The sequence below is a fragment of the Anomaloglossus baeobatrachus genome, chromosome 9 (assembly GCF_048569485.1).
Source record: "Anomaloglossus baeobatrachus isolate aAnoBae1 chromosome 9, aAnoBae1.hap1, whole genome shotgun sequence".
In the NCBI taxonomy this organism is placed as follows: domain Eukaryota; kingdom Metazoa; phylum Chordata; class Amphibia; order Anura; family Aromobatidae; genus Anomaloglossus; species Anomaloglossus baeobatrachus.
The window spans coordinates 142,779,918-142,798,389 of record NC_134361.1 but is presented as its reverse complement, the minus strand read 5'-3'; the positions used below and the strand labels follow the sequence as shown (position 1 = coordinate 142,798,389).

At 54.0% G+C, this 18,472-nt stretch overlaps 1 long non-coding RNA gene across 3 annotated transcripts in view; it reads right to left on the bottom strand.

Moving 5' to 3' along the window:
* The window catches only part of LOC142250574 (uncharacterized), a 36,237-nt gene extending 18,250 nt beyond the window's left edge, over positions 1-17,987 (bottom strand). For 2 of the 3 annotated variants that reach the window (XR_012725217.1, XR_012725218.1), the window contains exons 1-2: positions 17,763-17,987; positions 10,675-11,016 (exon numbers count right to left, since the gene is read on the bottom strand). This is a non-coding gene — a long non-coding RNA (uncharacterized LOC142250574). The remainder of the gene's footprint in view (positions 1-10,674; positions 11,017-17,762) is intronic. The other variant, XR_012725219.1, reaches the window with a different exon arrangement.
* Between the last annotated feature and the right edge of the window lie 485 nt (positions 17,988-18,472).

Here is an 18,472-nt window from a genome sequence, read left to right as displayed (position 1 = left end):
AGGTGCTCCAGGTGAGCTTCATATGTCTTGGAGTACAAAATCACGTCATCCAAGTACAGCAGCACCATCTCGAAGTTGAGATGTCCCAAGCAGCACTCCATAAGCCTCTGGAAGGTTCCCGGGGCATTGCAAAGTCCAAATGGCATACTGTTGAACTCAGTCCCATGGGGGTAGCAAACGCAGTCTTCTCACGGTCTTCCTGTGTAACCGCCACCTGCCAGTAGCCACTAGTGAGGTCTAGGGTAGAGAAATAATTAGCAGTCATTAGCGTAGCAAGCGATTCCTCAATACGGGGCAGAGGGTATGCATCTTTATGTGTTATCTGGTTGATCTTCTAATAATCCACACACATTCTCATAGTACCATCCTTCTTCCTCACCAGCACTAATGGAGCTGCCCAGGGACTACAACTATCCCGGATGACCCCTGCCTCCTTCATGTTCCTCAACATGTCTTTGGCGCACTGGTAGTGTGCATGTGGGATTGGCATGTACCTCTCTTTAATGGGTGGATGCATACCCGTGGGGATATGGTGTTGGACCCCCTTAACTCTCCCAAAATCTAGCAGGTGCTTGCTGAAGACCTGCCCGTACTCCTGGACCACCCTGTATACCCCCTCTCTGTGGTGCATGGGGGTAGTGTTATGAGGGGGACCCGGGGAAGCGTGCCAAGATGGTATATGGACAGCTTCTGCCGGTCGAGGTCCACTGTGCGGTGTAAGGGACTGCTGCTATGGTGGGAGAAGAGTGAGCGGGTTGCTGCTAGCGATCGTCTGGAATGTCACAGACGATCTGCGTACACCTGTCCGCCCTAACCCGTGAGGGTTGTATGGCACGGCGCTCACAACTCAGTGTACCTGTTGCACGGGGACGCACAGAGGTGCCTACGCACGTGTGCCAGCGGGAGTCACACGAATATGGCACGAGGGTAGCACAGAGGTGCCCACGCACGTGTGCTTCAGAAACCAGGTGAGTCCGACAGAGATTCAAGGAGCTCACCTGGGACAGGAACACAGCCTGTTAAACGGAATACTGCCGGAGCAGCAAGGCAGGGGCGAGACCTGCAAAATACAATGTCTGTACAGTGGCGTGGCAGCACGCTGCCAGACATCCAAACATAGAAGGACGGTCACGCGCCGCCATGATGGCAGGAGGGGTTTTTAAGGAGATGTAGCTCCAGCCAAGGGCGGGCGCGAGACGGATGTGACCCAATCATGATCTGTGACGTCCTGGCCCGGCCAGTCAGGATTCAGCACATCACCAGCCTCGTTATCTGGCCGTGTGATACCAGTGAGCGAATCAGAAGACGTCACGTGGGGCACATGCTCAACCTCCTGTCTCTGGGTCATAAAGGCGGGATCTTCGGTTTCACAATGTGCAGAGCTAAGGGAAGTCTTGCTGCTTCCCTGAGCATCTATCCTTTGCACACTGTGCAACCACTCCGACCCTCTGCGATGCTGAGCAGGAGGACACATGGCAGGCAAGGGATGGGAGACCACTCCATTCCTTACAAGGAGTAAACCACTAGGTGTCACCCTTCTGCTGCATCTAGGAGGAGGAAACTCCTGCAGTCTCCCAGGCCTTTGGCACTGCTGAGCAGGAAGGCTCGCGGCAGACAAGGAATGGGGGACCACCTCATTCCTTGCAAGAGGAGAGCCACGAGATGTAACATGGGCCCCCCCGCCGCCTGTGCTCAAAGGCTGCTACCAAACCCGGAGCGTGGACATGATCCTCCAATTCCCAGGTCCTATGCTTCGGTCAACGACCGACCTACTCCATAAGGAAGTACCTCTTGCCCTGAACGATTTTTGTTTTAACCAACCTCGCTACTTCAGGGTTGTCGGACGAGGAGTCGGCCGGCGGCCACCTATCATGCCTGGCCTCTAGAACTCTGGTCCTTTTGGACCTGAAGAGGTCCACGACCTTGGAGGTATGGTCCCAGGAAAGTACATCGTTCCGTAACCTAGGGGGAACGAGGGTCTGGCCAGGTGGCACCAGGTCTAGGGGAGTGGGTGACCCGGTGGTCCCGAGGTGTTCTTTACATGACCCTGCCCAGGACGAGATCTCCCCTGTTGTCCAGTTGAGTATCGGAGCATGCCGTTTCAACCAGGGGAGTCCTAGTAGGATCTCATCCGTCCCTTCTGGAAGCACCAGAAAGGACACCTGCTCATGGTGGCCTGGTGGTACATCCATCCTTAGAGGGACGGTGATCTGGGTAATGGGTTTGACAAGTAGGGACCCGTTGACTACCTGGACACTGATTGGTTTAGGCAACAGGACCAGGGGAACAGAGTACCTAGTTGCCAGGGAGGCTGAAATGAAATTGCCGTCAGCGCCAGTGTCTAAGCAAGCCAGGGCAGGGAAGACAGTGGTGCCGAACTGCAACTGGGCGCTGAGGGTTAATTTAGAAGGAGAGGTAGCGTCTAGGGTTCCTCCTCTGATGGAAACCAGACTTTGTCTCTTTTCCGATGGTTTTGAACATCGGGTAGCTACATGTCCCCTCTGCCCACAGGCAAAGCAAACGACCGGCGGCCGAGAGCCTGTGGTAGAGGAGACCACCTTGGAGACTTCCATGGGCTCCACAGAGTCATCAACAGAACTGGCTGGGAGACTGGTCTGGTGGGGAAGGAGAGTCAGAGGCTCTGTAGGCCAGGTAGACGTGGGTGCCGAAGAGACCTCGAGCCTCCGCTCCGCGTGGCGGATGTCTATGCGAGAAGCAAGCCGTATCAAGGCCTCTAAGGTGGTCGGCACATCACGCGTGGCCAGCGCGTCTTTGACGAACCCTGCCAGACCCTCCCAGAACACAGGGACAAGGACTTTATCTGTCCAGTCCAGCTCTGCGGCGAGTGTCCTGAACTGCACCGCAAAGTCCCCGACTGAAGTGGACTTTTGCCGAAGGCGTAGGAGTCGCAGCGCGGAGTCGTGGGTGACTTGAGGCCCGAGGAACACCTTTCTCATGGCCTCAAGATAAACTGGAAGGTGATTCACCACCCGATCTCCACGCTCCCACAACGGCGTGGACCATTTTAGCGCTCTCCCTGTGAGCAGAGACTGGACGAATGCTACTTTCGCCTTCTCAGTAGCATAAAGAGTGGCGGACATCTCCAAGTAGGTGGTAACCTGGTTTATGAAACCACGGCACTCGGAGCTGTCCCCGTTGAAGCACTCTGGGAGCGCAAGGCGAGGTGACTTTCCGCTCAATTCCACAGCCTGAGTAGCCGCTTGGGTGGCAATTGTCGCTAGAGCAGCCTTATCGGGGGAAGACCGCTCCACAGCTGCCAATCGTGACTCCAACTGCTGCACATAACGCAGCAACTGCTGCTGCTCTTCTGCCATAGCCAGACCTTTGGCGCGACCATAATGTTACGAGGGGGACCCGGGGAAGCGTGCCAAGATGGTATATGGACAGCTTCCGCCGGTCAAGGTCCACTGTGCGGTGTAAGGGACCGCTGCTATGGTGGGAGAAGAGTGAGCGGGTTGCTGCTAGCGATCGTCTGGAATGTCACAGACGATCTGCGTACACCTGTCCGCCCTAACCCGTGAGGGTTGTATGGCACGGGGCTCACAACTCAGTGTACCTGTTGCACGGGGACGCACAGAGGTGCCTACGCACGTGTGCCAGCGGGAGTCACACGAATATGGCACGAGGGTAGCACAGAGGTGCCCACGCACGTGTGCTTCAGAAACCAGGTGAGTCCGACAGAGATTCAAGGAGCTCACCTGGGACAGGAACACAGCCTGTTAAACGGAATACTGCCGGAGCAGCAAGGCAGGGGCGAGACCTGCAAAATACAATGTCTGTACAGTGGCGTGGCAGCACGCTGCCAGACATCCAAACATAGAAGGACGGTCACGCGCCGCCATGATGGCAGGAGGGGTTTTTAAGGAGATGTAGCTTCAGCCAAGGGCGGGCGCGAGACGGATGTGACCCAATCATGATCTGTGACGTCCTGGCCCGGCCAGTCAGGATTCAGCACATCACCAGCCTCGTTATCTGGTCGTGTGATACCAGTGAGCGAATCAGAAGACGTCACGTGGGGCACATGCTCAACCTCCTGCCTCTGGGTCATAAAGGCGGGATCTTCGGTTTCACAATGTGCAGAGCTAAGGGAAGTCTTGCTGCTTCCCTGAGCATCTATCCTTTGCACACTGTGCAACCACTCCGACCCTCTGCGATGCTGAGCAGGAGGACACGTGGCAGGCAAGGGATGGGAGACCACTCCATTCCTTACAAGGAGTAATCCACTAGGTGTCACCCTTCTGCTGCATCTAGGAGGAGGAAACTCCTGCAGTCTCCCAGGCCTTTGGCACTGCTGAGCAGGAAGGCTCGCGGTAGACAAGGAATGGGGGACCACCTCATTCCTTGCAAGAGGAGAGCCATGAGATGTAACAGGTAGCCTCGGTGCCGACATGTAACTCCTGGCACCATTCCTCTAATTGTCTGGGTGGGAAGTCACTGCCTGAGTTTGGTGTAGTAGCTGTGGGTGTCGTGTCATGGAAAGCATGTGCGTCTATGGTGAACAACTTGGCTATGGTGGTATAGCGGGGGATCCAGACCTCTTCCTCTCCGCAATTCAGCACTCTCACGGGCGCTCTCCCCTTTTTGACATCAATCACCCTTCTGGCTGCCATGACTGTGGGCCAGTGTTCTGAAGGCAAAGGTTCCACCATTGCCGGGTAATCCTGTCTTCGGGATCCTACCACTGCCCTGCACCAGATCATCATCTCGCTCCGTGGCTGCACCACTAGAGGTGCGGCATCCATCACCCGCACACCACCAAGCTCTCCACCTGTCATGTTCACCTGCTGTAGCTGCAGGAGGGCCCGGATCTCACGCTGCAAAGCCCTCTGTCGGCTCACCCCCACAGTGGCAGACAACTGTTGCAACAGACTCAACACCTCCCCCATGCAATGCTCAATCACATTGGTCCCGAGGACCACCTTTGGGTTACGGTCACTGGAGTCGTCGTTCAACACCACAATCATCCCTTGACGTCTCAGCTCTGTTCGTCCCACAGTCAGGATCACCTCCTTGAATCCCATCTGGATCATAGGGAGCCCATTGGTCACAATGATAGTTAACCCATCATCTGGAGGGGTAAGTTCACTATCAGCCCAATATCGCTGGTAGAATGAATAAAGCATAGTCGTTACCTGTGATCCAGTGTCAAGCAGGGCCATGTTCGGGACGCCATCCACCGCCAGGGAGATGATGGGGCGGCCTCCAACGTACCGATCCCGCCAGTCAGCTGGGCCGTGAGGGTCTACTCCTGAGGATTGGCCCTTGGCCTCAGGGGTTGCTCGTTTAACGGACACCGTCGGGAGTAATGGCCAGTCTTATTACACTTGTAGCAGACAGGCGGTCCATACCGCGGGTCAATGTTCCTCCTCCGCTGCATCCAGGGGACGTCTTCGGGGCTGTCGGCGAGCTGGATCTTCTCCGCTGGCTTGACTCTCGTCAGCAGCTAGAGAACAGCAAGGATCCGGGTAATGTCCTCATTCAGGCGCCAAACTTGTGATGTTAAATCCTCCAAGGCCCCGGTGGCTGCAGCGGGGGCCGGCAGGGCCATCAAGGGGGGCACTACCGAAATGGAAGCGGTATCAACCAGCCAAGATGGTGGGTCGAGAGCGCCAGTCTCTGATGGTTGCAGGGCCTTAATGGCCCGCTCCTTCAACACTGCAAAGTCCAGGTCGGCGTGCTCCAGCGACCACAGCCGCAGTTGTTTGCGATCTTCGGGGGACCCCAGTTCCTGCAGGAACTGCTCCACTAGCATCTTATTGCCATCAGCCTCGATGATGGGGTCCACCCGCTTTAGCGTGCGTAGGGCTGTTTGCAGCAGCAAGGCATAGTCTCTTTTACTGTCCTTTGGTCGCTGTCGGCAATGGTAAAACTGCATCCGCAACTCTGCTTTCGTGCGGGTTTCAAAGGCGACCTGGAGTTTATCAAAGATGGCAGTTACCGAGGCCCGGTTCGCGTCTACCCAGGTCTCCACCTCCTGCTCAGCCGCCCCAGGACTACCGCTACACACTGTTTTACGGTCATAGCATACAAATCTAGGATCGTGCACATTTTCTTCTGGAACACCTGCAAAGCATCAGGCTTCCCATCGTACTGGGGTAACCAGACAGCACCGGGCACATAGGGCATTACCTGGGCGACCGCCGGAGCTGTGGCCTCACCCGCTCCTGCGACCGGAGCGAGCACCGCCGCATTCCCATCACCAGGTACATCTGCTGGTGCCGCCGCTCCAGCGGCTGGCGCTGCTCCGCCATTGAGGTTGGGCCGGACATCTTCCCGCTTCTCCCCCTTGGTCTTTTCGCGGCACTCCCTTCTCTTTCTGTTCAGTTTTTCTTCTTAGCCGCACAAACTTCTGCAGTCTATGTTCCCAGGGGGCGGGGCTTCAATTCTTGCGCTCTTTTCGCGGGGAAGATGGGCCTGGCAGGAAAACTTTGCGCCAAGGGACAGTGATATGATGGCGGATTCTGAATTTTTTTTTTCACGGGTCACCGCTGACTTCTGCTTCAAGGCGCACTTCCACCGGTAAGTGGATGGGTTCAATCCTGTTCGGGACGCCAGAAGAGTCAATGTGTACCGCCCCGGGGCTCGGCCGGCTGCCGAGCCGCTCGGGTCCGTGCTCGTCGGTGGGTGGCTCGAGCTCATCCCGGACCCGGGGGTCACATCGCTCTGAAAGGGAGTTGGCGCTACGTGTAGGGATTTCGGGGGGGAAGGTTCATGGCCGAGGCCGTGGAGTTTAAAGGTGTACGTTCGTGATGCCACCCACGGGTTGTGGTGAACGTGGGCACCACCGCTGCCATTAACTAGGATCCCGGGGACAGTGTTGTGCAGCCTGGTGTTGACCCCTCCGTGGCCAGCTGGTGATGGTCCCGGGGCCCAGTGGTTGTGAGGTGCGGGCAAGATGGTGTGGTGCAGTGCGCGGCCCGAGGGCACTGTTGTACTCACTATGACAGATACACCAGAGTCGTTGGTAAATGAAAAAGGATGGTGGTCGGTGCCCGCACCCGGCTGCGCTTTGCCCCTTTCTCAGGTTGGTGGTTCCCGCCTTTCTCCTGCACTTCTTTGTAGAACTTGACTGCCTATGCTTCAGCAACGGTAGTCCGCTCCCCGGCTTGATATGTGTCGGGGAACCCGTTTGCCCACAGGCGCTGGCCCGTGAAATCTCTCTGCCTGTGCGGTGGCTTTCTATCCCCCTCGGTGGGCTGTTGCCGTCTTTCGGGTCTTGGAACGTTAAAGGACCTAAGGTCCAGACCTCAATCAGTGAATTCGACATGGCCCAGTGACTTCTGGACCTCGTTCTGGGTCTGAGTACCCCTCCTGGTGCTCCGGTTTCCAGTTGGCTCCCCGGTTCGGTTCCGGCGGGCCACTACCCTGTCCCGGTCCCTTACGGTTCTACCAGCTGTCTTCCTGGCTCCTGCAGGCGGCAACCACCGTCTGCCTCCTGGTCTCGGGGTGTCTGGGCTCCGACCCAGACCCCTTGCAGATGTTTTACTCCTTTTCACTCCTCCAGTCTCCAACTGCTCCACTGTCCTTCACTGGTTGGCTGGTGTTTGTGCACAGGGTCTACCTGTGACTGCCTGGCTAGTCCAGGGCATCACACAATGGTGTGGCATATCAAGCAAACTAGATACCTGAGAAGGTTTTTCTACTATATTCCCTTGGAACAAAGCAACACCAATAGTGATGGGCGGACACAGGCTGTAAAAGTCAGGATTTGTGCGGTTTCAAAAGTTTCCGGGTACCAGACCCGGGCCCAGAGTTCTCATGTAACTCCAGCTAATGATCCAGATCAGGCAACTTGGGAAATTAAAAAAAAATAAAGGAAAAATAAAAATAAAGCAAGCACGCTAAACTATATGTAACTGCTTCCGAGTCACTCACTCTTCTTCTGGGGCTGCTTATTAGCCTCATACATATTCCCTGCTTCCCCCGCCCACCAGCAATCCTGGCGTCTGTGATTGGTTGCAGTCTGAGGTGCTGTGTGACAGTGTGTCTGACTGCTTGCAATCACAGACCCTGTCTGTGTGTCACTATGATGGTATAAAAATAACTAAATAAATTGTTGTAGACCCCTCACATTATGATACCCAGCACAATTAAAGCCTATGGCTACAGGCTACAGCCCCCAGCCATGCGCTTATCTTGGTTGTTTCTCAAAATAAGAGGAACTGTGGCTTTTTTATTTTTTTTAAATATTATTTAAATGAATAATTTTTTTAAAAAACTGGGTGCATTTCCCCCAATACCCAGCCATGATTAAGCCCGACAACTGGGGGATAATATTCTCAGGCTATGAAGACCCATGCTTATTGTGGGCCCCCCATCCTAAAAATAGTAGCCTGCAGCCACCCAGGAATGTCACATTGTCACTAGAAACAGTGGCGTAACCACCGCGGTCGCAGGGGTCGCCATTGCGACTGGGCCAGACAGGTTGGGGGCCCGCGGTCGCATTGCAGATCAGCCGGGGAGACTGGCTGCATTATTACACATGGAGACCTGGGGAGGCTGGCTGCATTATTATACATGGACGCCTGGAGAGGCTGGCTACATTATTATAAATGGGGGCCTGGGGGTGGCTGCATTATACATGGAGGCCTGGGGAGGCTGGCTGCATTATTATACATGGAGGCCTCGGGAGTCTGGCTGCATTATACATTGAGGTCTAGGGGGCTGAATTATATATGGAGGTCTATGGGGCTGTATAATAAACATGAAGGACACCTTACACATGAATTATAGGGGTATATTATACATGGAGGTCTAGGGGGCTGTGTGGCGCCCCTGAGGCTCTGGATGCCACAGGGTACTGTACCCCAATTAGGTTGCGGTATCTATCTCAGATAAGGACGGGGTTAATCACCGGTGTTCCACATTCACACACACACTACACACAGCTTAGCAGCCTTTACACAGAGTGGGTTGGCTCAGGGTAGGCAGGGGGGTGGCCATACAAACATGGACTTCCCGGTCACTGAAGCCAGCCACCTGGGGGGCGGGTTCCCCTTGGAGTAGAACTATTTCACACGCACATCAGAACCATCTCTGGGAAACTTAGACTTTACTGGGCCCTAGGGCTTGGAGCGGGAGCTCAGCCAGGGTACCTAACTGCGGAGGGGGACACGCTAGAAATAGGACTCTCACTCCTTCTTTCTCAAAACACCGGTGGTGACCCCTTACCAGATCTGGGATTGACCGGAGCCCATCATGGCAGTAACCAGTGTGACCGGGTTAGCAGCTGAAGTTGTGAGTAAACTACATCCTGAACCCGCAGAGACTGTGTTGGCTCGTCCTTACCAGCGCCTTACCAGTGCCTTGGCGCCAATGGCCATTACAACCCTCATCATCCACCCGGGGGCTGCTCCACCTGTGGGGAGCGACAACATCCTGGCTGCCTTAACACCTGCCCCAGAGAGGAATTCTGCAGCGGCAGCTACTACTGGCCGCGTACAACAGATGGTGTCACGACAAACTCTCCCCATTACCCGCTTCACCCACCATTTAACTGTAAGTCTTGGGGCAACGGGACCGGGCAAGGCCACCCCGTGACATCGCCTGACCCGACCCGACCCTGCCCGGCGACAAGTAAGTTAACCGCCTGCCCTGTGGGGCGCTACAGCTACATTATACATGGATGTCTATGGGGCTGCATTATACATGGAGGTCTATGGGGATGCATTATAAAACATGGAGGACTATGTGGTGCAGTACAATATTTGGAGAACTATGGGGTGAATTATAATATATGGAGAACTATGGGATGAATACATGAAGAACTATGGGGGTGAATTATTATATATGGAGAACTATGGGGTGAATTATAATACATGGAGAACTGAGAGATTAATTATAATAATTGGAGGACTATGAGGGCTACTTTATACATGGAGGACTATGGGGGTGCATTATAATATATGGAGGACTATGTGGTGCAATATAATATATGGAGGACTATGGGGTGAATTATAATACATGGAGAACTATGGGAAATGCATTATAATACATGGAGAACTATGGAGGTGCATTCTAACATATGAAGGGTTATGTGGGACCTTTTATACCATATGGAAGGCTGTGTAGGGGCCATTATAGTATTTGGAGAACTATATACAGCACAAGGGGGGACAAAGATACAATCAGGGGATGGGAACGTTTTGTGCTGAGGGAAAAAAGCTCTTTCTCTCAGCACCCAGGTTTCCCATGCTCTGCTATACATCTCTCAGCACCCAGCTTTCCCATGCTCTGCTATACATCGTCTCTCAGCACCCAGGTTTACCATGCTCTGATATACATCTTCTCTCAGTACTCGGCTTTCCCATGCTCTGCTATACATCTTCTCTCAGTACTCGGCTTTCCCATGCTCTGATATGGGAAAGCTGGGTGCTGAGGGAAAAATGTATTGCAGAGCATGGGGAAGCTGGGTGCCGAGGAAAAGATGGATATCAGAACATAGGAAAGGTGGGTGCTGATAGAGGGATTTCAGATCATGGCAAACCTGGGTGCTGAGGGTAAGAGCCAAGTGTCAGCATCATTATCCCGTAACCCGAGTGTCAGTATCATTATCCTGTACCCCAAGTGCCGGTGTATGTGGAGGGGGGCCCAGGTCGGAACTTTGCACCGGGGCCCATCAAACTCTAGTTACGCCACTGACTAGAAACATACTGTTAGGGCCAGGTGGACGGGCAGACCCAGGAGGTGGATCCACTGGGCCGAACTCCTTGATGATGGTAAGGGGTCCGGTAGCTGGAGCACTACAGGTAGCAGGACAGTCCGAGCACACGAGTATAATGGTGAAGTCCCTGGGACCACGGAGTCACTGATGGTAGTCCGGGTGACGGAGCTCAGGTTCGGAAGCCGAGATGATGTCAGGCGGAGTCCGGAACCGTTGGAGCGAGATGACGGGTCACCGCAGGGATCAGAGATGGTACGAACGGTCAGGATGGCAGATAGACAGCGTTCGGTGTTCGGGATTCGGCAGGACCGGATGGCAAGACAGAATCGGCTCTAGAAGAGAGAGAGGTGAGTATCTCACAGGAACACAAGGAGACCTGACTCCTAGCTTGGGAAACACGAAGAACAGGCCCTGCCCACTTGGACAATAAACCCCTTTATACCCTGTACCTGTGTGCTTCATTTCCTGTCAGTGGACGCTGGCCCTTTAAGAAAGGGTCAATGACCGCGCGCGCGCCCTAATGCGCATGCGCGCGGCCCGGGTGCCAGAAGCCAGAGCAGGAAGCTGAGAGGAGGAAGCAGCAGAGCCGGGCTGGGGCTGGGAAACCGACGGGCGCCGGGAGCGGGGACCAGGAGGCCTGGGAAGTGCAGGACATGGCGGCTGGAGAGCGGGGAGCGTGGCAGGTGAGCCGGGGATCAGAGCAGGGGACCCGGGGAGCGTGACAGTACCCCCCCCACGCCCCCCTCCCCGCAACCGGGACAGGAAGGCATGGATCAGAGGAGTGCCCACATTCTCCCGGGGCTCCCAGGACCTATCCTCAGGACCATACCCTGCCCAGTCTACCAGGAAGAACTGTCGACCCCGTACGGTCTTCATGGCCACGATATCCCTTACCGCATAGATGTCGTCATCGGCAATAGGAGGAGGAGCCGAACTGGCAGCAGCGGAGAAGGGACCAAGGACAACCGGCTTGAGCAGGGAGACGTGGAAGGAATTGGGTATCCTCATCGTGGCTGGGAGCTGTAGCTTGTAGGAGACCTCATTGATCTTGCTGAGGACTTTAAACGGCCCGATGTAGCGAGGTCCCAGCTTGTAGGATGGTATCTTCAATCGGACGTACTTGGAAGCAAGCCAGACGAGATCTCCAGGAGAGAAACACGGAGGGTCCAGACGTCTCTTGTCTGCGTGTCTCTTCATCCGCAGGGAGGCATGTGCAAGGGACGCCTTAACAGAGTCCCAAATGGTTGTAAAGTCACGGGCTACAGCATCAGCCGCAGGGACCTCCGAGGAAGAGGATACAGGCAATGGGACGGAAGGCTGAAGTCCGTAAACGACATGGAAGGGAGAGCTGGAGGAGGACTCACTGACGTGGTGATTATGGGAGAATTCAGCCCAAGGAAGAAGCGTAGACCAGTCGTCATGATGGGCGTTGACGTAGTGACGTAAGAAGGAGGTCAATATCTGATTGACCCGTTCCACTTGGCCGTTCGACTGAGGATGGTAGGCTGAAGAAAAGTCCAGAGTCACTCCCAGATGTTTGCAGAGAGCCCTCCAGAAGCGGGAGGTGAACTGAGTTCCTCTGTCGGACACAATGTGTGATGGAAAGCCATGCAAGCGGAAGATGTGATGTATATAGGCGTCCGCGAGTTCCTGGGCAGAGGGCAGTCCAGCCATAGGGACGAAATGAGCCATTTTAGAGAACCGATCCACCACGATCCATATGACTGTGTGTCCGGAGGACAATGGCAAGTCTGTAATAAAGTCCATCGCAATGTGTTGCCACGGAACTGAAGGTATAGGCAGAGGCAGAAGACGGCCATATGGCAGGTGTTTGGGCGTCTTGTTCCTGGCACAAGAGGAGCAGGCAGAGACAAAAGAGGCGACCTCCGTGCGAAGGGATGGCCACCAATAATGACGTACAATCGCACTCCAAGTTCTCTTCTGACCAGCATGACCGGCTGTTTTTGAGGCATGGCCCCAGTGTAACACTCTTTGCCTGTCAGTCTCAGAGACATAGGTCTTCCCGGGCGGTATCTGGGCCAGGGTGACAGGGGCCACCGGAATGATTTTACTAGGACAGATGATGGGTTGGGATGTCTCCTCCTCCTGCTCCATGGGCATGAAAGACCTGGACAAGGCATCAGCGCGTACATTCTTGTCCGCGGGTCGGAAATGGAGCTGGAAATCGAATCTGGCAAAGAACAAGGACCACCTGGCTTGCCGTGGGTTCAGTCGCTGAGCAGACCGCAGGTATTCCAGGTTCTTGTGGTCCATGTAAATAATAACGGGGTACACTGCTCCTTCCAGAAGGTAGCGCCATTCTTCCAGAGCCAGTTTGACTGCCAATAACTCTCGGTCACCGATGGTGTAGTTGCGTTCGGGCGCTGAGAAGCTCTTGGAGAAGAAACCGCAAGTCACCATCTTCCCGGAGGAGGACTTCTGCATGAGCACTGCTCCGGCTCCCGAGGAGGAGGCATCCACCTCCAAGGTGAACTGGCGGTTTAACTCCGGACGGTGGAGTACAGGAGAGGAGGCAAATGCCCGCTTCAGAGAGCCAAACGCGGCGTCGGCCGCAGGTGACCAGTCCTTTGGATTAGCCCCCTTCTTGGTCAAGGCGGAGAGAGGAGCAGTCAGAGCAGAGAAATGAGGGATGAACTGGCGGTAATAGTTGGCGAATCCCAGAAAGCGTTGGATTGCCTTCAGTCCAGAAGGAGGAGGCCAGTTGAGAATGGAGGAGAGCTTCTTTGGATCCATCTGCAGTCCGGTATCGGAGATGAGGTAACCCAGGAAGGGGAGAGAAGACTGCTCAAAGACACACTTCTCGTACTTGGCGTACAGACGATTCTCTCTCAGTCTTTGTAGAACCAGCTGCACGTTCTCTCTGTGGGTTTGGAGGTCCGGAGAGAAGACAAGGATATCATCCAGATACACCACCACACAGACGTAGAGAAGGTCCCGGAAAACGTCGTTCACCAATTCTTGAAAGACCGCTGGTGCGTTACACAGGCCGAAGGGCATCACGCAGTATTCATAGTGTCCATCGCGAGTATTGAACGCGGTCTTCCATTCATCCCCAGAGCGGATGCGGACCAGGTTGTAGGCACCCCGAAGATCCAACTTGGTGAACACACGAGCTCCTCTAAGCCGATCAAACAATTCGGGGATGAGCGGCAGGGGGTACTTGTTTTTCACGGTGATTTGGTTCAATCCCCGGTAGTCTATGCATGGGCGTAAGTCGCCTTCTTTCTTCTTAACGAAGAAGAAACCTGCTCCAGCAGGAGAGGAGGATCTCCGAATGAATCCCCTTGCCAGGCTCTCTGTGATGTAAGTAGACATGGCCCTTGTTTCAACTGGAGACAGTGGATATATCCGTCCTCGAGGTGGTGTAGTTCCCGGGAGCAGGTCGATGGCACAATCGTAAGGACGATGTGGCGGAAGTACCTCTGACTCCTTTTTATCAAAGACGTCCGCGAAGGACCAGTAGGCCGATGGCAGTCCCGGTAGGGACTCTGGAACCGGAGGTCGCCGGATGGGTTGTATGGTCTTCAGACAGTTCTCATGGCAAGACGAGCCCCATCGGGTGATTTCACCAGTGCCCCAGCTGACGGATGGTTCGTGCGTCCGTAACCAGGGAAGTCCCAGCAGGATTTGATGGGACATGTGTGGGAGGACGTAGAGAGCGATGTTCTCGGTGTGCAGGGCACCGATACGCAGTTCGACCGGCTTGGTGATCCAGGAGATGGTGTCAGAGAGGGGTCTCCCATCCACAGAGGCTATCACGAGGGGTTTGTCGAGTGGAGTAACAGGCACCTGGTACTTGTCCACAGTGGCCTGCTGGATGAAATTGCCTGCTGCCCCAGAATCGAGGTACGCCTCAGCCGTGAACCGCGTCTCTCCCGTTGTCACTTGCACAGTCCATGTAACCGGGTCTGAGAGAGTCCCAGCACCTAGGGTGGCCTCTCCTACCAACCCTAGGCTTTGGAGTTTCCCGGCCTCTCTGGACAGGAGCGTAGCAGGTGTGTGCCCTCTCCGCAGTAGAAGCAGAGGCCCTTGGCGAGCCGCTCTGCTCGACGTTGTTCAGACTGCCGCACGCGGTCGATCTGCATGGGCTCGTGGACGGAGACACCAGATGCCGTTGACTGGAGTACGGCGGGCTTCTGCGGAGGAGACGAATGCCGTACCGGACGTCTCTCACGGGACACCTCTTTGGATCGCTCCTGAAAGCGAATGTCCACTCGAGTCGCTAGGGTAATCAGGGCATCCAGGGTGGACGGTACGTCACGACCAGCCAGCTCATCTTTAATTCGACCCGAGAGTCCTTCCCAGAAGGCGGCGGTTAGGGCCTCGTTGTTCCACCCGAGTTCCGAAGCCAAGGTGCGAAAACGGATGGCGTATTGACCCACCGTCAGAGTCCCCTGACGTAACCGGAGAAGAGATGAGGCAGACGCGGAGGCGCGTCCGGGCTCGTCAAAGGTGCCACGAAAAGCCTGCAGGAACTCCTGGATGTTCTTGGTCACCGGATCCTCCTTTTCCCACAAGGGGTTCATCCACGCCAGTGCCTCACCCTCTAGATGGGACATGATGAAGGCGACCTTGGCTTGGTCGGAGGCAAACAAATGCGGCAGCTGCGTGAAATGGAGGGAGCATTGGTTTATGAATCCCCTGCAGGTCTTGGGATCTCCGGCGTACCGGGGTGGTGAGGCCAAACGAAGTCTGGAAGCATCCGAAGAGGCTGCCACGGGAGCTGGAGCCGTGGATTGACTAGTGGAAGCCCGAGATGCTGAAGATGTCACTGACGCTTGTAGCGTGTTCAGGCGGGCGTCCACAGAAGACATGAATTGCAGCATGCGGGTCTGAGTCTCACGCTGGCGTGAGAGTTCCTCCTGTAAGGCTGCTAGTGCTGCAGCGGGATCCATGGCCTGTTCTTACTGTTAGGGCCAGGTGGACGGGCAGACCCAGGAGGTGGATCCACTGGGCCGAACTCCTTGATGATGGTAAGGGGTCCGGTAGCTGGAGCACTACAGGTAGCAGGACAGTCCGAGCACACGAGTATAATGGTGAAGTCCCTGGGACCACGGAGTCACTGATGGTAGTCCGGGTGACGGAGCTCAGGTTCGGAAGCCGAGATGATGTCAGGCGGAGTCCGGAACCGTTGGAGCGAGATGACGGGTCACCGCAGGGATCAGAGATGGTACGAACGGTCAGGATGGCAGATAGACAGCGTTCGGTGTTCGGGATTCGGCAGGACCGGATGGCAAGACAGGATCGGCTCTAGAAGAGAGAGAGGTGAGTATCTCACAGGAACACAAGGAGACCTGACTCCTAGCTTGGGAAACACGAAGAACAGGCCCCGCCCACTTGGACAATAAACCCCTTTATACCCTGTACCTGTGTGCTTCATTTCCTGTCAGTGGACGCTGGCCCTTTAAGAAAGGGTCAATGACCGCGCGCGCGCCCTAATGCGCATGCGCGCGGCCCGGGTGCCAGAAGCCAGAGCAGGAAGCTGAGAGGAGGAAGCAGCAGAGCCGGGCTGGGGCTGGGAAACCGACGGGCGCCGGGAGCGGGGACCAGGAGGCCTGGGAAGTGCAGGACATGGCGGCTGGAGAGCGGGGAGCGTGGCAGGTGAGCCGGGGATCAGAGCAGGGGACCCGGGGAGCGTGACACATACCCCATATAATGTGGAATAGAGGGACACAACTAAGTAAAGACATGGCCCCCTCATTTACTATCTAAAGCGGAATTATTGGCCAACCAGGATAACCTGGAAAAGTATAAAAGGCCAGAGGCAAATTATCGCCTTCATAATAAACATACTCAATAACTATAGAAAGTTTAGACTTCATACAAATGCCCCCCATAATGATATTACATAACCAATCATAGCCCCAACACAAGTGAGAATAATAGAAAAGTAGTAATAAAGAAAGAATGTATTACAATGTACAAAACTTTTTTTTTTAATAAGTGGAGATCAGTTTGGTGAGGACTAAAGATTAGATGACTATCATAATGAATCTGTGAAAACAAAACAATAATTATCAATACACAAAATAAAAATATAACTTCAATAAACCGTACACTGCTCTGTCCCAGCAGAGAATTCAGCGACTCGGAGAGCTGGCCATTACTGTAAATGAGTATTTGACATTGCTGTTACTGTCTTTGTGATCACAGTAATGAATGCATATCATTATTGTTTGGTGACAGCACCACCTGCTGATGATTTTGTGTATTGTAGTGGCTCAGTTTGGAAGGAATTAAGGGAAGCCCCAGGACGCAGTGTGGTGTGTCACAGGGTTCATCAGCCATTTTCATCCTTCCCTTTGATGAGAGAACATGTTAAATGCTCATCTGTATCTTGTTACATATTAAGCTGTGCGCTAGCATAGACGGTAAGAGGATTATCTGTGTTTTTAAATACTCTTGATCAGGGGCGCACACAGAAATCATGGGGAACCATAGAAAAAGTCTGAATGGGCCCCCCCCACCGATAAAAAACAAACAAACAAAAAAAGATTATCATAATAATCATGATACATGTTATTGGGGGCGGCTTATAGTCAGAAATAACACATACTACTACATAGTGTTACTGAACAACACCCACCATATAAAGGTTTGCAATGTATTATTACATTGCAAAATAATGCCGCCACACCATGACCAAATATCACCACATAGAGTCTGAATATAACCACCGTCCTGTTACTGAGCAAAGGCCACTGCACCAAAACCAGTGGATTCACACCGCAAATCCCTAAAAAATCTGCAATATGTGAACTTGGCCTAAAGTAGGGATGTCCTTCTTCGTGCCCCTCACTACACACAATATACATTTTCACATCTGTCTCCCCCATGTAATGGTAAGGATTATGACTCTTTATAGCCTTAGGATCTACAGTAAAACTTTGCAAAGTACAGGGATAATACACACACACACACACACACAGTATTGGCACAGGGGCAACACACACACACACACACACACACACACACAGACACACAGTGATGGTACAGCACAGGGCAGTTTTTCTGTAGTGTTACAGACAGGCAGACATTTGTACATTATAATACTCACCTGCTTCTGTGCTGTGAGAGATGATGATAGTGGCTCAGGCCTCACTGCTGCACTTCATGTGAGTCTTCCTGGCTGCTCCTCCTGTCCTCTGCTTTTTCTTTCTATTCCTTCTGTTCTCCACTTCTCATTGTTTTTCTGCTCTCTGTTTGCTTTTCTCTCTTTTTTGTGGTCTCTACTCCTTCACTCCTGCACTCTTTTCCTTTTCATCATTTCATTTTTCCACGTCTGCCCCCTCTCCTGATTGGCTGTTCTCCTCCTGGCATCTCTGCTGCCTGGCCACTCCCTCCTCAGCACAGGCCGTGCACAGTGTGGGCGCCTCTGAATCTCTGCGTTGGCCTGTCTGCAGCTATACAAACAGTGCCGGCTCTCAGCGGTGTTAATCAGCTGCTTGGTGACGGCCCCGAGAGCATGATGCATGAAAGTGAAAACGCACACACTGCGGGCAGCCGGTCCGGGCCCCTCCAGCCAGGGCTGCCACCAGGAATTTCCGGGCCCGATACTGACAAAATTTTCGGGCCCCCATCAGACTCCACCACAGCTCCGGCTCTACCCCTCGAACCTTCGGCAATAGAAAAAAGTTTCCAGCATCACGTCCTAGAAAAGGTTAAAAACCAATTTTATTCCATAAGGTTAAAACCAACACTAGCTTGGATGGATGTCCGCGAAGTATAAAACAATGTCTGACGTGTTTCCACCTAACAGAGGTTCTT